Below are 12993 nucleotides of genomic sequence, written 5' to 3'. Positions count from 1 at the left end.
ACAAACAGAGCTATATCTGGATTCTGCAAAGGAACATCAGTTAAATTTGTTTGTGGTTTGCTGGAAGTAAGCATTACCCATTCACACTGATGATGTTCCTCCCCTTCATCAGGCAATGGTAACAACGTTGCAGGATTCAGGGTATTGCATCTCTTCAATGTAACATTATCTGCCATTAGGTGAATTAGTTCATACCTGCATGCCTGTCACGGTGACTATGTTTGGGCTGCATATTGCTTCAGTAGTATTTCTACTTCATGTGGAACTGTCTCTGGATGTCCTATAAGTGGGCAACTTTTCTCCAATATAGTCGCTGCTGCCGCTACTGATATAATACAAGCTGGTGCTCCTGCTGCCACTGGATCAAGCTGAGTTGCATAATAGGCAGCTGGCCTATGATGCGGACCCAGTTTCTGTGTTATTACTTCACTGGCTATCCCTTTTTGCTCATGTACATGCAAATTAAAGGGTTTTGTACAGTCTGGGAGTCCAAGAGCGGAGGCTGATACCAAAGCTCCTTTTATCATTCTAAAAGCTTGTTCTCTTTCTGGATCCCATGCAATGGGTTCTACCTCCTCATTTCTTGTTGATTCTGTCAGTGGTCTTGTTAATTCTCCCAACCCAGGAATCCATGGTCAACAAAATCCCACAGCTCTGAGGAACCCTTGCAACTGATTTTTTGTGACTGGATGTGGAAGCTTTGTTATAGCTTCTATTCTTTCTGGGTCTATTACTCGCTGCCATTCCCTTAGGATAAACCCTAAATATTTAACATCCTTCTGACACAGCTGAAGTTTGGATGGAGATTCACGATGACCTTTCTCCACTAGGGTAGCACATAGATACATAGATGTAGACTATCTTTAATACAGGCATCCTCATCTTTACTGGGTATCAGCAAATCATCTACATATTGTACAAGAGTGGATTTGCCCAGTAATCTTATGTCTCTCAAATAATTTTTCAATATTTTTGAAAAAATTGTAGGAGACCTCACAAACCCTTGTGGGACACATGCCCAGATTACTTGTCCTTTGCACATTAATTGTTGCCCTTTCCTCATAAAGGCAAACAAAGGCTGGCTGTCTTCATCTAAAGGTATGCTAAAGCAGGCAGTGGTTAGAGCAATCACGGTAAAATATCTTGCCCAATGTGGTATTTGTAAAAGTATGGTAGAGGGATCGGGCACTTCTGGATGAGGAGTCACTATGTACTGATTAACTATCCGTAGATCATAGAATCATAGAATCATAGAATTGTTTAGGTTGGAAAAGACCTTTAAGATCATCCGGTCCAACTATTAACCTAACATTACCAAGTCCACACTAAACCAATTAAGGGTAGACTAGACTAAACCATGTCCCAAAGATCTTACACAATATGGTATTCTGGGTCCCCATGTTCATATAATGTATTCTTTTCTACAGGGAGTATAGGAGTATTATACGGTGACAAACACACTTTCAAAATTCCTTGGGCTAAATACCAGTCTATTTATTTTTGAATGCTCTTCTCAGCTTCTTGGGGAATCGGATACTGTTTCACAGCTGGAGGGGGGGGTCTCCTCCCTTTGTTTTATGTTTATGGGTTGAGCTGAAACTCGTAATCCTACATCCATGCTAGTCTTACTCCACAGCTTTGTTGGTATGTGTTTCAACACTTCCGATATTTTCAGCTCATTATTTGGGCTGCCAGTGACTACAGTGTTTCCCATGATTATTAAACCTATTCCTTCAGGTGACAAGTGTAATTCTACATCTAAAGCCTGCAAGAGATCTCTCCCTAACAGGCACGCTTGGGAGTCCTTCACCAATACAACTTGTCCCCCTATACTTTTGTTTCCTATGGCTACCAATAGGGGTTTAATCAAATTCTGCTCTCTTTGTCCTGTGACTCCATGTATTAAAATTCTGTCCGTGGTCTGAGACCTTCTCAGGGTAAAATTCAAAAGGGATAATGTGGCTCCTGTATCTGTCAAGAATTCAACTTCACAACTTTCAATTTTACCTATAATGTCCCTCCTGATCCAATTGGGTTACCCACATATTAAAAGTTTCTAATCATTCTGCTTCCCCTGCAAGATCTGCAGTCATTGTGATTGTGAATCTTCCTGGGGCAATTCTCCATGGTGATAATTTTCCTTCTCTTGTCTTTTCCCGTGGCCGAAGTGGGCATTCCCACTGTATATGCCCTAAATTCCCACAATAATAATGCTCCCGTCCAGCATTCCTTCCCATTCCCCTTTCTTCCTTTCCTGGTCTTAGCTGAGCCTTCTCCATCGGCCCCTGTCTCTCACTTGCAAATTCCTAGCTAAAGCTGCTTCCTTTCTTTAATCTGTTCAGCTTTTTGCTTTTCCTCACACCCATCATATACAAACACAGCAATACTTAAAATCTTTTACAAATTCCCTCCTTGCCACCCAGGCATGTGTTCCTTAAAGTAATTCTGTATATCGGGAGCCACCTCATCCACAAAGATGCTAATTGTGAGCACGTTGTTAAAATTCTATGGCATTCCTCCATATTTTAGCAGAGCTTGTCAGAGTCATCCCCAAAAATCACTAGGATGCTCATCAGGTCTCTGCCTGCATTCTTGTACTTTAGTTCAGTTCACCCCAAGCTCCCCATGTGATCCAATGGCTTCTGTTAAATTCCAGAGCCTTGTCTGACAAACGGCTCGATCCCCTGCATGATTTTAGTCCCAGTTTGGATCATTTGCTGGCCAGCAGTTTCTGTTTCCCCCCCACCTGTTGAGACAATTCAGCATCCTTATTCATTATTTTCTCTCCTTCATTAGGGTGAAAGAGTTCCCTTAATAGTATTTAAATGTCACTCCAACTAGGACTATTCCCTGTACATATATTCGAGAATAGTTGGGCACACCTCTTGGCGTCCTCCCTTAGGCAGGGCATCTTACTTCCCCACAACGCTAAGTCACTAGGTTTCCAAGGCCGGCCCCTATAGGAGGTTAATACTGGCGCTGTCTCTGCCAGGGCCCCAGGTTGCATAGCAGCAGGATTAGGAACATGAGTTATAGTCATAGGAAAGAGCCTGGCAGCTGGAGGATTAACAGAAGGAGAATCAGAAGGTGGAGACAACAGATATAGTGGGGTGTCCTGGTTTCGGCTGGGATAGAGTTAATTTTCTTCCTAGTAGCAGGCACAGTGCTGTGTTTTGGATTTAGTATGAGAAGAATGTTGATAACACGCTGATGTTTTAGTTGTTGCTAAGTACTGCTTATGCCAGTCAAGGACTTTTCAGCTTCCCATGCTCTGCCAGGTGCACAAGAAACTGGGAGGGGGCACAGCCAGAATAGTTGATCCAGACTGACCAAAGGGCTATTCCATACCATATGACGTCATGCTCAGTATATAAACTGGGGGGGGGGGGGGGGGGTTGGCTGGGGAGCAGCGATCGCTGCTCGGGAACTGTCTGGGTATCGGTCGGCGGGTGGTGAGCAATTGCATTGTGCATCACTTGCTTTGTTTATTATTATTGTTATTATCATTACTATTTTACTTTATTTCAATTCTTAAACTGTTCTTATCTCAACCCAGGAGTGTTTCTCACTCTTACTCCTCCGATTCTCTCCCCCATCCCATGGGGGCAGGGGGAGTGAGTGAGCAGCTGCATGGTGCTTAGTTGCTGCCTGGGGCTAAACCACGACATGGGGATAGACTACTCAGGAATTTTTTGGTGTGGTGGCTTCTGCTACTGCTATAATTGCTCCCTTTTCCTTCGTTGACTTTTGTCCTGGAAGTTTTCTCTCCCCAGGTCATGCATGCCATACACACCAGTAATCCATTTGGTATGGGTACCTATCTTCCCGTCAATGTCTCAAAAACATTAGTTTCTGTGAATAAATGGCCATTCATCTTGGCATAATTTGATTGCACGCTTTTTAGATAATTCTGCTGTACCATAAATTTTCTCCTAATTCTGTAAGACCTCGGCCAAGGGCATCCCCTTTTCTAAGCCAGGTGCATTTCTCATTTCTTTTCCCAGTATCAGGGTTTCACTTATGTGCGTTTTATGCTGATCAGGCCACGCACCTCCCAAATCACTAGTCTCGAGTCTGCTCAGGGAATTTTAACACTCACCTTTTGGAGCCTCCCACTCCAAAGGTCCTAGGTGAATTCACCCGCTGCCGCCAGTCAGATGTTTGGAGGCGGGAGAATCCGAGTGTGCTGGCCTAGGGTCCCGTCTGGGGTGCCAAACTGTTAAAGGAGTAGCCGCTGTCTGAGCATCCACACACCATTCAGGGAGTCGCACACACACCACCCAAGACTTTAACTGCTGGGACTGGAGTCCCTTCACAGCGGGCAGCTCCACTGAGCTGACAGGTGCCCCTTTTTGACTCCTCACACACTCACTCTCTTTCTCTCGAGCGCCTTCTCTCCCCTCAGGCTCGACCCTAGGTTTCCCCAAAGCAGAGTCTCCGACACGACGTATGCCAGACAGATTTATTGAGCGGTAAATGACAGCTCGAGGTGGGTGCCTCCAGAGAGGGACTCTGAACAAAGAAAACCCTGGGCAATTATACCCTTACAATTTAAGTTCTCCTTGCCTCACACGATGGTTTGGTCCAATAGCAATATTTGGGTCTGGGGTCTTCTTGTTCTTTATTGGATCCTTTCTCTCCAGGCGAGACATTCCTTCTCTTACCTGAATAGATACAGCTTCTGCTAGCGGTTGTGGCTACCTTATCTTTCTGGTTTGCACTGGTTTCAGGGCCTTCTTTCATGAAGCTAAGTAGGGTTCAGCATATGGTCAGCATATCGAGGTGAAAGTTCAGTTTGCAGCCCAAGGCTTTACGAGGCCTTGCTACTAACACTTTGTATTAGACTCTGTTTGAGCTAGGTCGTGCCTTCTGCAACAGCATGCCAGAAACCCAGCAGTCCCAAGGAAGAGTAACACTTACATATTGCATGTATGTAATACTTGTTAAGTGTTGAAGATAAAATGGTCATTTGTAGAATCTCGCACACATCACTATTTCCATAATTCTGGTATCTCATACCGGTCATGACCACACTTTTAAAGTAAAAAAACGAAACACCCTCTGGCACTCATGTGAGAGAAACTAATCACTCAGAACCAAAAGTACACTTCCAAAAGAACAAACGCAAGTGTCAGCACTGCCAAATTGTGATTCAGTAGCAAAGTATGCATTTTTCTCAGAGCAGAGGATATTTCCTAGAGTTTCCTATGAGTGTTGTGGATGAATTGATCATGAAACACCTAGTAAGATTCCAGTTACAGAGGAGTAATTTTGCGAATTTCTGTTCTTGTTCCACTGTAGAGCTGTTTTCCCAAGTGAGTGTTACAACCCAGCCTGTTACCTCAATTGCACAGTCAACTGTGTGAGTGTACCTAGGCGCTGAGTTCACACATAATTGGGAAAAGCCTGTCATTGCTTCCAACTGCAGGCTTCTGAGGCTGCTAGCGAGACCGCATTGTTCAGAAATCAGTCAGCACCAAGAAGCCAGACAGAGGTTTGTATCCTTCAGTATCCTGGAGTAACTGGCCAGGGTGAACTTCAGAACAACCACAGTAAGCTGTTCCAGTTGGCCCTGAAAGGTACAGCTCCTGACACATCAATCCCTGATGTTGAAAGTGATTACTATGTCACACTAGTTAATTCAAAAGCAGTCTGGTAATTCCACTGAAGTTCTCCACGGGGCTCTGTGGACTTGTACTTTAATATAGATTAATGTGGAAAGCAAACAAGAAACACAGATTTATGCCAAAGAGCCTATTTATACTCAGTTAAATCTTGCTACAGCTTGCTGCAGCAGCAAAAGCTATAGATCTTTCAAAACACAAACCAGTTCTGAGTTTGCTACAGTCTGAACACACCTCTTCTGGCACAACAACAGAGCTTGTGCCCACCAAGCTCCTCATTCCAGAAAATCTTAAATCTGGGGGTGGTTGATTTTCTGGTCAGCCAAGTCCAAAGTCCAAATCAAAACTGAGTATCTATATATCCTACTAGATCCCTTCCCTTGATGCCCTCATATACAAAGCTCTCTCTTCTTGGAGAGGATGTGGTAGCAACAGAAACATAAGGACACAGATATCCAATTGCACCCGTAATAGTGCTTTTAGTGTTACTCCTTCAAAGGCATGTCAAACCTATTTTGTACACATGGCAGTAATCTGAAACATGTTTTCATGTATTGACGCTTGTTCAGTCACACTGTCTGGCATTTCCACACCAAAGAGAGAGAGTTTGTATTTGATCAGGTATATCCATATGCACTTACAGCAAATTTATACTGGATAGAGCAACTGATCTCAAACTGACATTTTAAGTAAGTGAAGAACCTGCACATACCAGTTATCCCAAAAGACAGCTTTTGCAATTTGAATCTCATTTAAAATAAAAATAGATGTTTAATTTTTCTTTTTGAAAAAGCTAGAAGATCTTTCATCAGTTCTACATGTTTCCATGTGCAACTGCAGCTTAAGTGGAGGAGGTCTCTGCAGTTATGTTACTGCCACTGCAACACTTAACCGGGAACACATGCTAGGAGCACCTTTCTCCTCCTGTCCACCCAGAATCACTGTGGATTTCTTTACAGGATGCTTCTATCTTTTCTGTGACTCTTCTCCATGCCTCGTGAAAGCAATGCTGACAGTTGTTGGGGGTTTTTCCTTTTTGCCTTCAGCACACAGAAGCTCTATAGCCTTGTTCATTTCCAGTGTGACTAAGCAGGTCCAAAACCCCGCTTTTTTGGCTTTACTACATTACTACTTAAGTAAATCAGCCATGCGTGTATTACCGACATTACCTGAATAGTTCTGGTTTGAACTGAAGCAGTTCTCAAGGCAGATCCCGGAATGGCTTCAAGGTTATTATCGTTCCCCTTAGGACTTCCTTGAGGAGGAGACAGTATGTTGGCACTAACAATACTCATCAGAGCCAAAGCAACTGACGCCTTCACTAGCCACTAGTTGAGTCATTGAAATAAAAATCAAGTTTCACCACTTGCTATCTCTGCCTGACACACAGCCACCTCAAGATCTTATCCTGTTTTGCGGGTTAGAGCTCTTGGAGTCAACAGAAGTGCAACTGAAATGGCTGTGATTAATTTGCAGTGATGTCTGTAAGATGGATGCAGCAGTTTATCCCGCATATATATCTAGTGTCAGTTTAAAATGTCATCTGTAATGATTACGATCTATCTGCTGTTATCATGGAACAGCTCTCTAACTTCTGCTTTTACAATTTGCTATGTACAGCGTGTGCTCAGAAATTATCCTTAAATGTTGTACAAAAAAGGGCAACATGCTGAAAAGGAACCTGGAACTGTGAGCAAAAGAATTCTAGATTTAGCCTTCTCACCCAGCCAGAAAGGGACAGCACACAATAAAATCTGGACAAACTGTACAATGGCTGCATGTCTAGAATCAGATTATCCAGCGCCTTGCTAAATACAACTAAAATTACATGAACAAAAGCAACAAGTAAGCTGGAGTAACCAAGTGACCTAAGGAAACCCATACAAGAATATTCTTCTTTAAATTGCTAGGAGGGTGCAAAAAGGATACATGCAATTACAGCAGACCCTGAAATATGGTGACTGAAAAAGAAAGAATCCTTAGGAGCCGTAACTTGCAGTATATTGAGCTTTAAAAAATAAACCTGTATCTCAGGACACACTAGGGTATGTTGGTGATTTCACCCTAGATTAGAAGGAAGGATTAGTTGCCTTAGAAGTACATAGAAATGACTGTATTGCTGCTTTCTCCTACCACCTGTAAAAGCTCAGAACAGCATGAGACATAGGAAACAAAATACAGAGCTACTTTTGCCTGAGATATGACATTCCTTGCAGCAAAAAAGCAAGAAAGTCAAAGTAGCAGATGTGTGGAAATTAATGTTCATGATAAAATAAGATTATTAATTATCTACAGCAATTGATTTCCCATGACTGGAGCATGAACCCTTTGCCTTTGGAGAGTAATTTACTGTCTTTCATAGGGCTGAGCTCAAACTGATTGAACATGAATCACGGTGCTAAGTGCTGCCTCAAATGCTTGCGGGGACTAGGCTGAATACTTTGATTAATATTTTGCCAAGCAGTTGATTTTTTGTCTGCTGTATGCATGTTTAGGGGTCCTGTGCTGGCATTGCCACTGAGTTCTTGCAGAAGCTTTGATTTTCCTATTTTCTCACCCTGTTTTTGCTAAAGTGTCATAACAAATAAGCAGCACTGCTGTTGTTAGTAGTTGTTGATTGATTAGTCATCAGAAGCTTTGTGCACAAACTGAATAGGGATCCGATGCTAGCCTAATTGCAAGGAAGTCTTAGGAAAAGCCCAAGTAATCTAGAGTGGTGAACACAGATGAAATTACAACATGATCCCTCACTCAAAAATTTTATACTCTCAGGCTGCTTGGGGAAAATGGCTTATAAGTTATACTTATTACTAGATTTTTATTTCTCAATTACTAACCCCTGCCCGCTATTTTTTAGCACATGTTGTAAAGTCCAAAATACAGTTCTTGACACAGCGATTTTTCTTTGCAACCACTGTGTACCCACCCTGTCATAAACTTAGGTTGCAAAAAGAGGAGCCAAAGGCAAAGAGGAAGGACAATAGAAAGAGTCAGATTAGAAATAAGAAGTAGAAACTGGATTTCAGTCATCTAATTAGCAGTATATGTGGACGGAAATGAAAAAAAAAAAAACACTTTAAGTAGAAGACTGCTATGGTTGTGTCATGCCATAGCTTTTGCTCAGTGCTGGCATATTAGCTCTAATTAAGATTGATCCACCTTAAAGATGGACAGATTTAAAGCCCACGAGGCAGATTTTCATTGCCGTTTCCACATATAAACAAAAGGTTACCTATGACAGAGCCCTCCTTGTGGCATCCCTGTCATTCATTGCAGCACACTGATCAGGACACACCTATTTTCTCAGTAGGCTTTTAGTCATCGGCAGCATTCATAACACATAACATTACCCAGATGGTTTTGCTTCTTTCCTTTTCCTTCCACGTGTCCTTCAAACAGAAACATTAGCTCAAACTTTGTAAGAGTAACCCTGCAATTCTCTCTCGTCTTACCCCAAGGAGACCAACTCATTACAGCATAACAGCTTCTCCTAAGCAGAAACTAAAACAGTCTCCAACTTTCTTGCTGCCAAGGTGTTGGAGTGTCCCCCTGCCACACTCCACTCCTTAGATTTTCCTTCCTCCCATTCCCCAGCCATACATGTCACATTCCTCCTTATAACCCTCCTTTCAGAGCAAGCTCTTCAGGACTTTCAGCTCCCAGGTCTCTCAGGCTTTTGCAAAGCCTGACTTGAGCACTTAGGACAGAGTTCATCTCAGCAGATGATCCATCTGCGGTCAGCAAGAGTTGCAGGGAGCAGTCCTCTGACCTGCTCCCCTCTGTCCACTTGAAAATTTTCTTGGACGTAGAAATCTATCTGTACTGTGGATGTCTACACTGGAGAAGATGAGTCCAGTCCTCAGACCTGCCTGAACAGCCTGCAGCATCTCTAATACATTTAATGCATTTAAAATTAATTATTTATTTCCTGATAATTCCTGCTATTGTATCATGTTAGAGAAGAGAAGGAAGACAATTTCCCTCATGGGTTGCATTACATTTTGAACTAATAATTTGTTGCTTCTGAAATTACCTGCAGGAGCTTTTTTGTTCTCTGCTGAAACTTTCTGTTGCCTGAAGAGCCGGCATTCTTCTCAGCCAAAAGAAAGCAAACAGTAATATGGAATACAGAAGTAGTTCATGAGCTGGTTTTCTGTCAGTGGAATCTTTAAAAATGAGTTGGCAAATGCTTGCGGTGGTATTAAGCAATCCCAACTCCCACTAGCATTATGCTTTCTCCCTTGAAGATATTCATTCTGTGTGTTTTTGTTGCTATAAAACACAACTGGACCACACGTATAAATCAGCATTTTGGAGAAGGGGGAAAAAAAACCCAAGAAAAAGAAAAAAAAAAAACAGGAAAAAACCCCGCAATATTGTTACTTTCAACAGCCACAGAGAGCTTTTCTGTTGAATTTCATTAAAATTTCTTCATTTTTCCTATTGGCAGTCACTCAAGGACTATCTTGTTATGGGAGCAGAAGAAAAAATACTGTGTGTATCCTTTTGCCCAGCTAGTCACCTCTCTTCCCATGCCTAACTATGTTAGCAACTGACCTGTAATATGAAAGTTACAGTAAAATACTGGTGCTGTGTTCACTGAGTTATTGGGCTACATATAATATTTTGCCTGGATTTTGGTAATGAAAACCAGCTCTCCACCCACAGGAAACACAGCTGCAGATGGCACAGTAAGCTGCTATGTTCCAAAGTAAATTAAGTTTATTTTGAAATTCTTTGAATTCAAATGCTTTCCTTCTCTGGATTTCCATGTGCTCTTTTTGTCCTCTGTCTTTTGTCTAGATTGCATATGAGTATCCACGTACTCTAGTGGTCACGGTCATGATCTGTTGGGGTTACCTGGCCCACAGCTGTGTAAAGATGGTGACCGTGGGGTTCTCAGGATCCTGCAGTACACAAGGACACAGAGGTTGGAGCTTCTGAGAATTTCTTTGTTACAAATTACTACAAAACTACTATTAGTAAAAACAAATAAATATAAATATATGCCACAAGTGACTAGGAAATTACCACTATGAAAGCAAGTATATGTATATTACAAGAGTAAAGCAAATATGTGTATATTAAAAGTTCTTGCAGAATTCCAACTAGTGAAGCAAGTATATACTTATGAACCTTTACCTGTGTGCACACCTATAAATGTATTACACGAGGTGTTACTGGCATGACACTCACCAAACCACTCCCAAGAGTGGGGATAATCGATGACGGAAGAAGTCTCACTTCAAGATGATCCACATCACGGAGTCCAGAGTCACCCAGGCATCCCCAGCAAGGGTCCAGTCTGTCCAGGAGATCTCTTGCAGACAGTCTCTTGCAGAATAACTCTTGCAGACAAGCTCATTTTGGGTAGGTAGCAAGTTACTTTTTATACCTTTTTGGCATAAATACCTTTTTGGTAGATACATAAGTGGGTGTAGGACATCAGTTCCTGGAATAGTTGTTGCTGACTCCTGTTTTCATGGAAGGTCCTTTCATTATCACAGTTTCTTTGTCTTGCACCCATCAGGGTTTCTTTGTCCTGCCGACTACTCCCCATCAGGGAGGTTTGGGTTGAATTTATCAGGGGCTGAGCTTACCAGGGATGTCCTGGGACTCTGACTAAGCAGATATCCTTTGTCGGTATGTTGACTGGGTCACCTTTGTGGCGGCTCTGGTCAGGTACCTAGAGTGTCAGAACTTCCATTCTGCTGTGTGGTGAAGTGGAGGGGAGAGAGGAGCACACAGAGGCAAAAGGTGTAAGAGGTAGAGTGTGAGGGATGCCCCCACTCTGACTGGGTGAGCAGTACTTTGGTTCAGGCATCACTGACAAGGAGGCCTGACAGAAGTCAGCCCTGCTGTGCAAACCTTGAAAACTGTGCAAGGCCTTAACTTCTCAGGAACTAAGGAGCCTAGACCATGTCTAAGCAGGAGCTAACAGTACCAGCCTGAGCTGGGACTAGACAAAACTAAAAACCGCCACAGCTGCACTCTTGCACATACACCAGACGGGGGGTTTGACTACAAATCAATCACTTTACACTATAAATATCTGTAGCCCCCACCCCGAGCCCATTGAGCTCTCCTGTACAGCAGCAGGCTGCATGGCCGCGACCTCCCCTTGAGAAGGAACGCCTCTCGAGGATACTCCTCAAGGCTGAGAGACCCCTGACCCAACATCTGATATCTACAATGAGGTAAGCAACATTTTACATTAGGCCTAAAAGTATATTGCATGCTAGCAACATTTATATGTCCAGCTATAGCTTAATTATTAGAAGTGTAATAAGTAGTAGACTGTTTGACCACCATCTAAATTATCATTTAAGTCATCATTTAAATCATTGTCAAATCATTGTTTATTTACTATTCAATGATTGTTTAATCACCATTTGATTACCATTTAATTTTCATTCTATCATCGATTAATTATCATTTGATCATGGTTTAATCATTAATAAAACCCTTTTAGTTAACCCCACAACGATGACTCCTCTTAATAATTCACATGTGACAAGGGTGGCACTTAGTCTGCACTAGGGAGATGAAACCAGTTATAAAGCCTCGCCACCCAGAAGATTAGAAGAATTCTTTGAGTACATCTACTACTACATCTTATGGCTCCTGCGAGGACCATCCTCCAGACCAGCTTCCCGGTTTGTGGAGGCCATAACTATGTCAAGCATGATACCTTGCGTAGATTCAGGGCATCATCCAGAGTGCACAAGACCAAGCATGCACAGTACCTTCAGATGCTCCTAGATAAACACAGAGGGATATCTAGGGGCTGTCCAGAATGACAGAATGACAGACAAATGAACTGAGAGAGTGTGCTGTGCTCATGGCCTTTCCTGATACCTCTCTTTCAGAGCTTTGTAAATATACCCTTTTTGCTAAGACACTTCTTAAGTGTCATTTGCAACCACCCAGCAATGATTAGACTAATTTTCAAGAGTGTTTAATAACCGGTCAGAGATAGTTCAGCCTAAACTGGTGTTGTGCTATTGTGGATACCAACAACAGCAAACAGTCCCATTACGCTTCTCAATCCTCTCCCATGGTAAGTGACTTTTCAAAATCTCCTGGATGGCTCTGGTCGCAGCTGAGAGCTGGGAACAATGAAAAGGGGTATCCACGCTACCTTCCCCCCAAAACATGTCCCAAACTAGGATGGTCCACACAGATGAAGAGTAGTTCTACAATTTTCAACAGCTCATGTGCCTGGTTTAAACAAGTCATTGTCTGATGGGAGTAAGTTAAGTGTAATGGATGTCTTCTGATAATGCTTTTAGGAGGAGAATTAATGTGATAGATAAATAGTACTTGGCTAAAAAAAACCAAATGCTGAAAATGATCCAGCTGAGCAAAG

The sequence above is a fragment of the Pelecanus crispus genome, chromosome 1, assembly GCF_030463565.1.
Source record: "Pelecanus crispus isolate bPelCri1 chromosome 1, bPelCri1.pri, whole genome shotgun sequence".
In the NCBI taxonomy this organism is placed as follows: domain Eukaryota; kingdom Metazoa; phylum Chordata; class Aves; order Pelecaniformes; family Pelecanidae; genus Pelecanus; species Pelecanus crispus.
Note: the sequence above shows the minus strand (reverse complement) of the source record.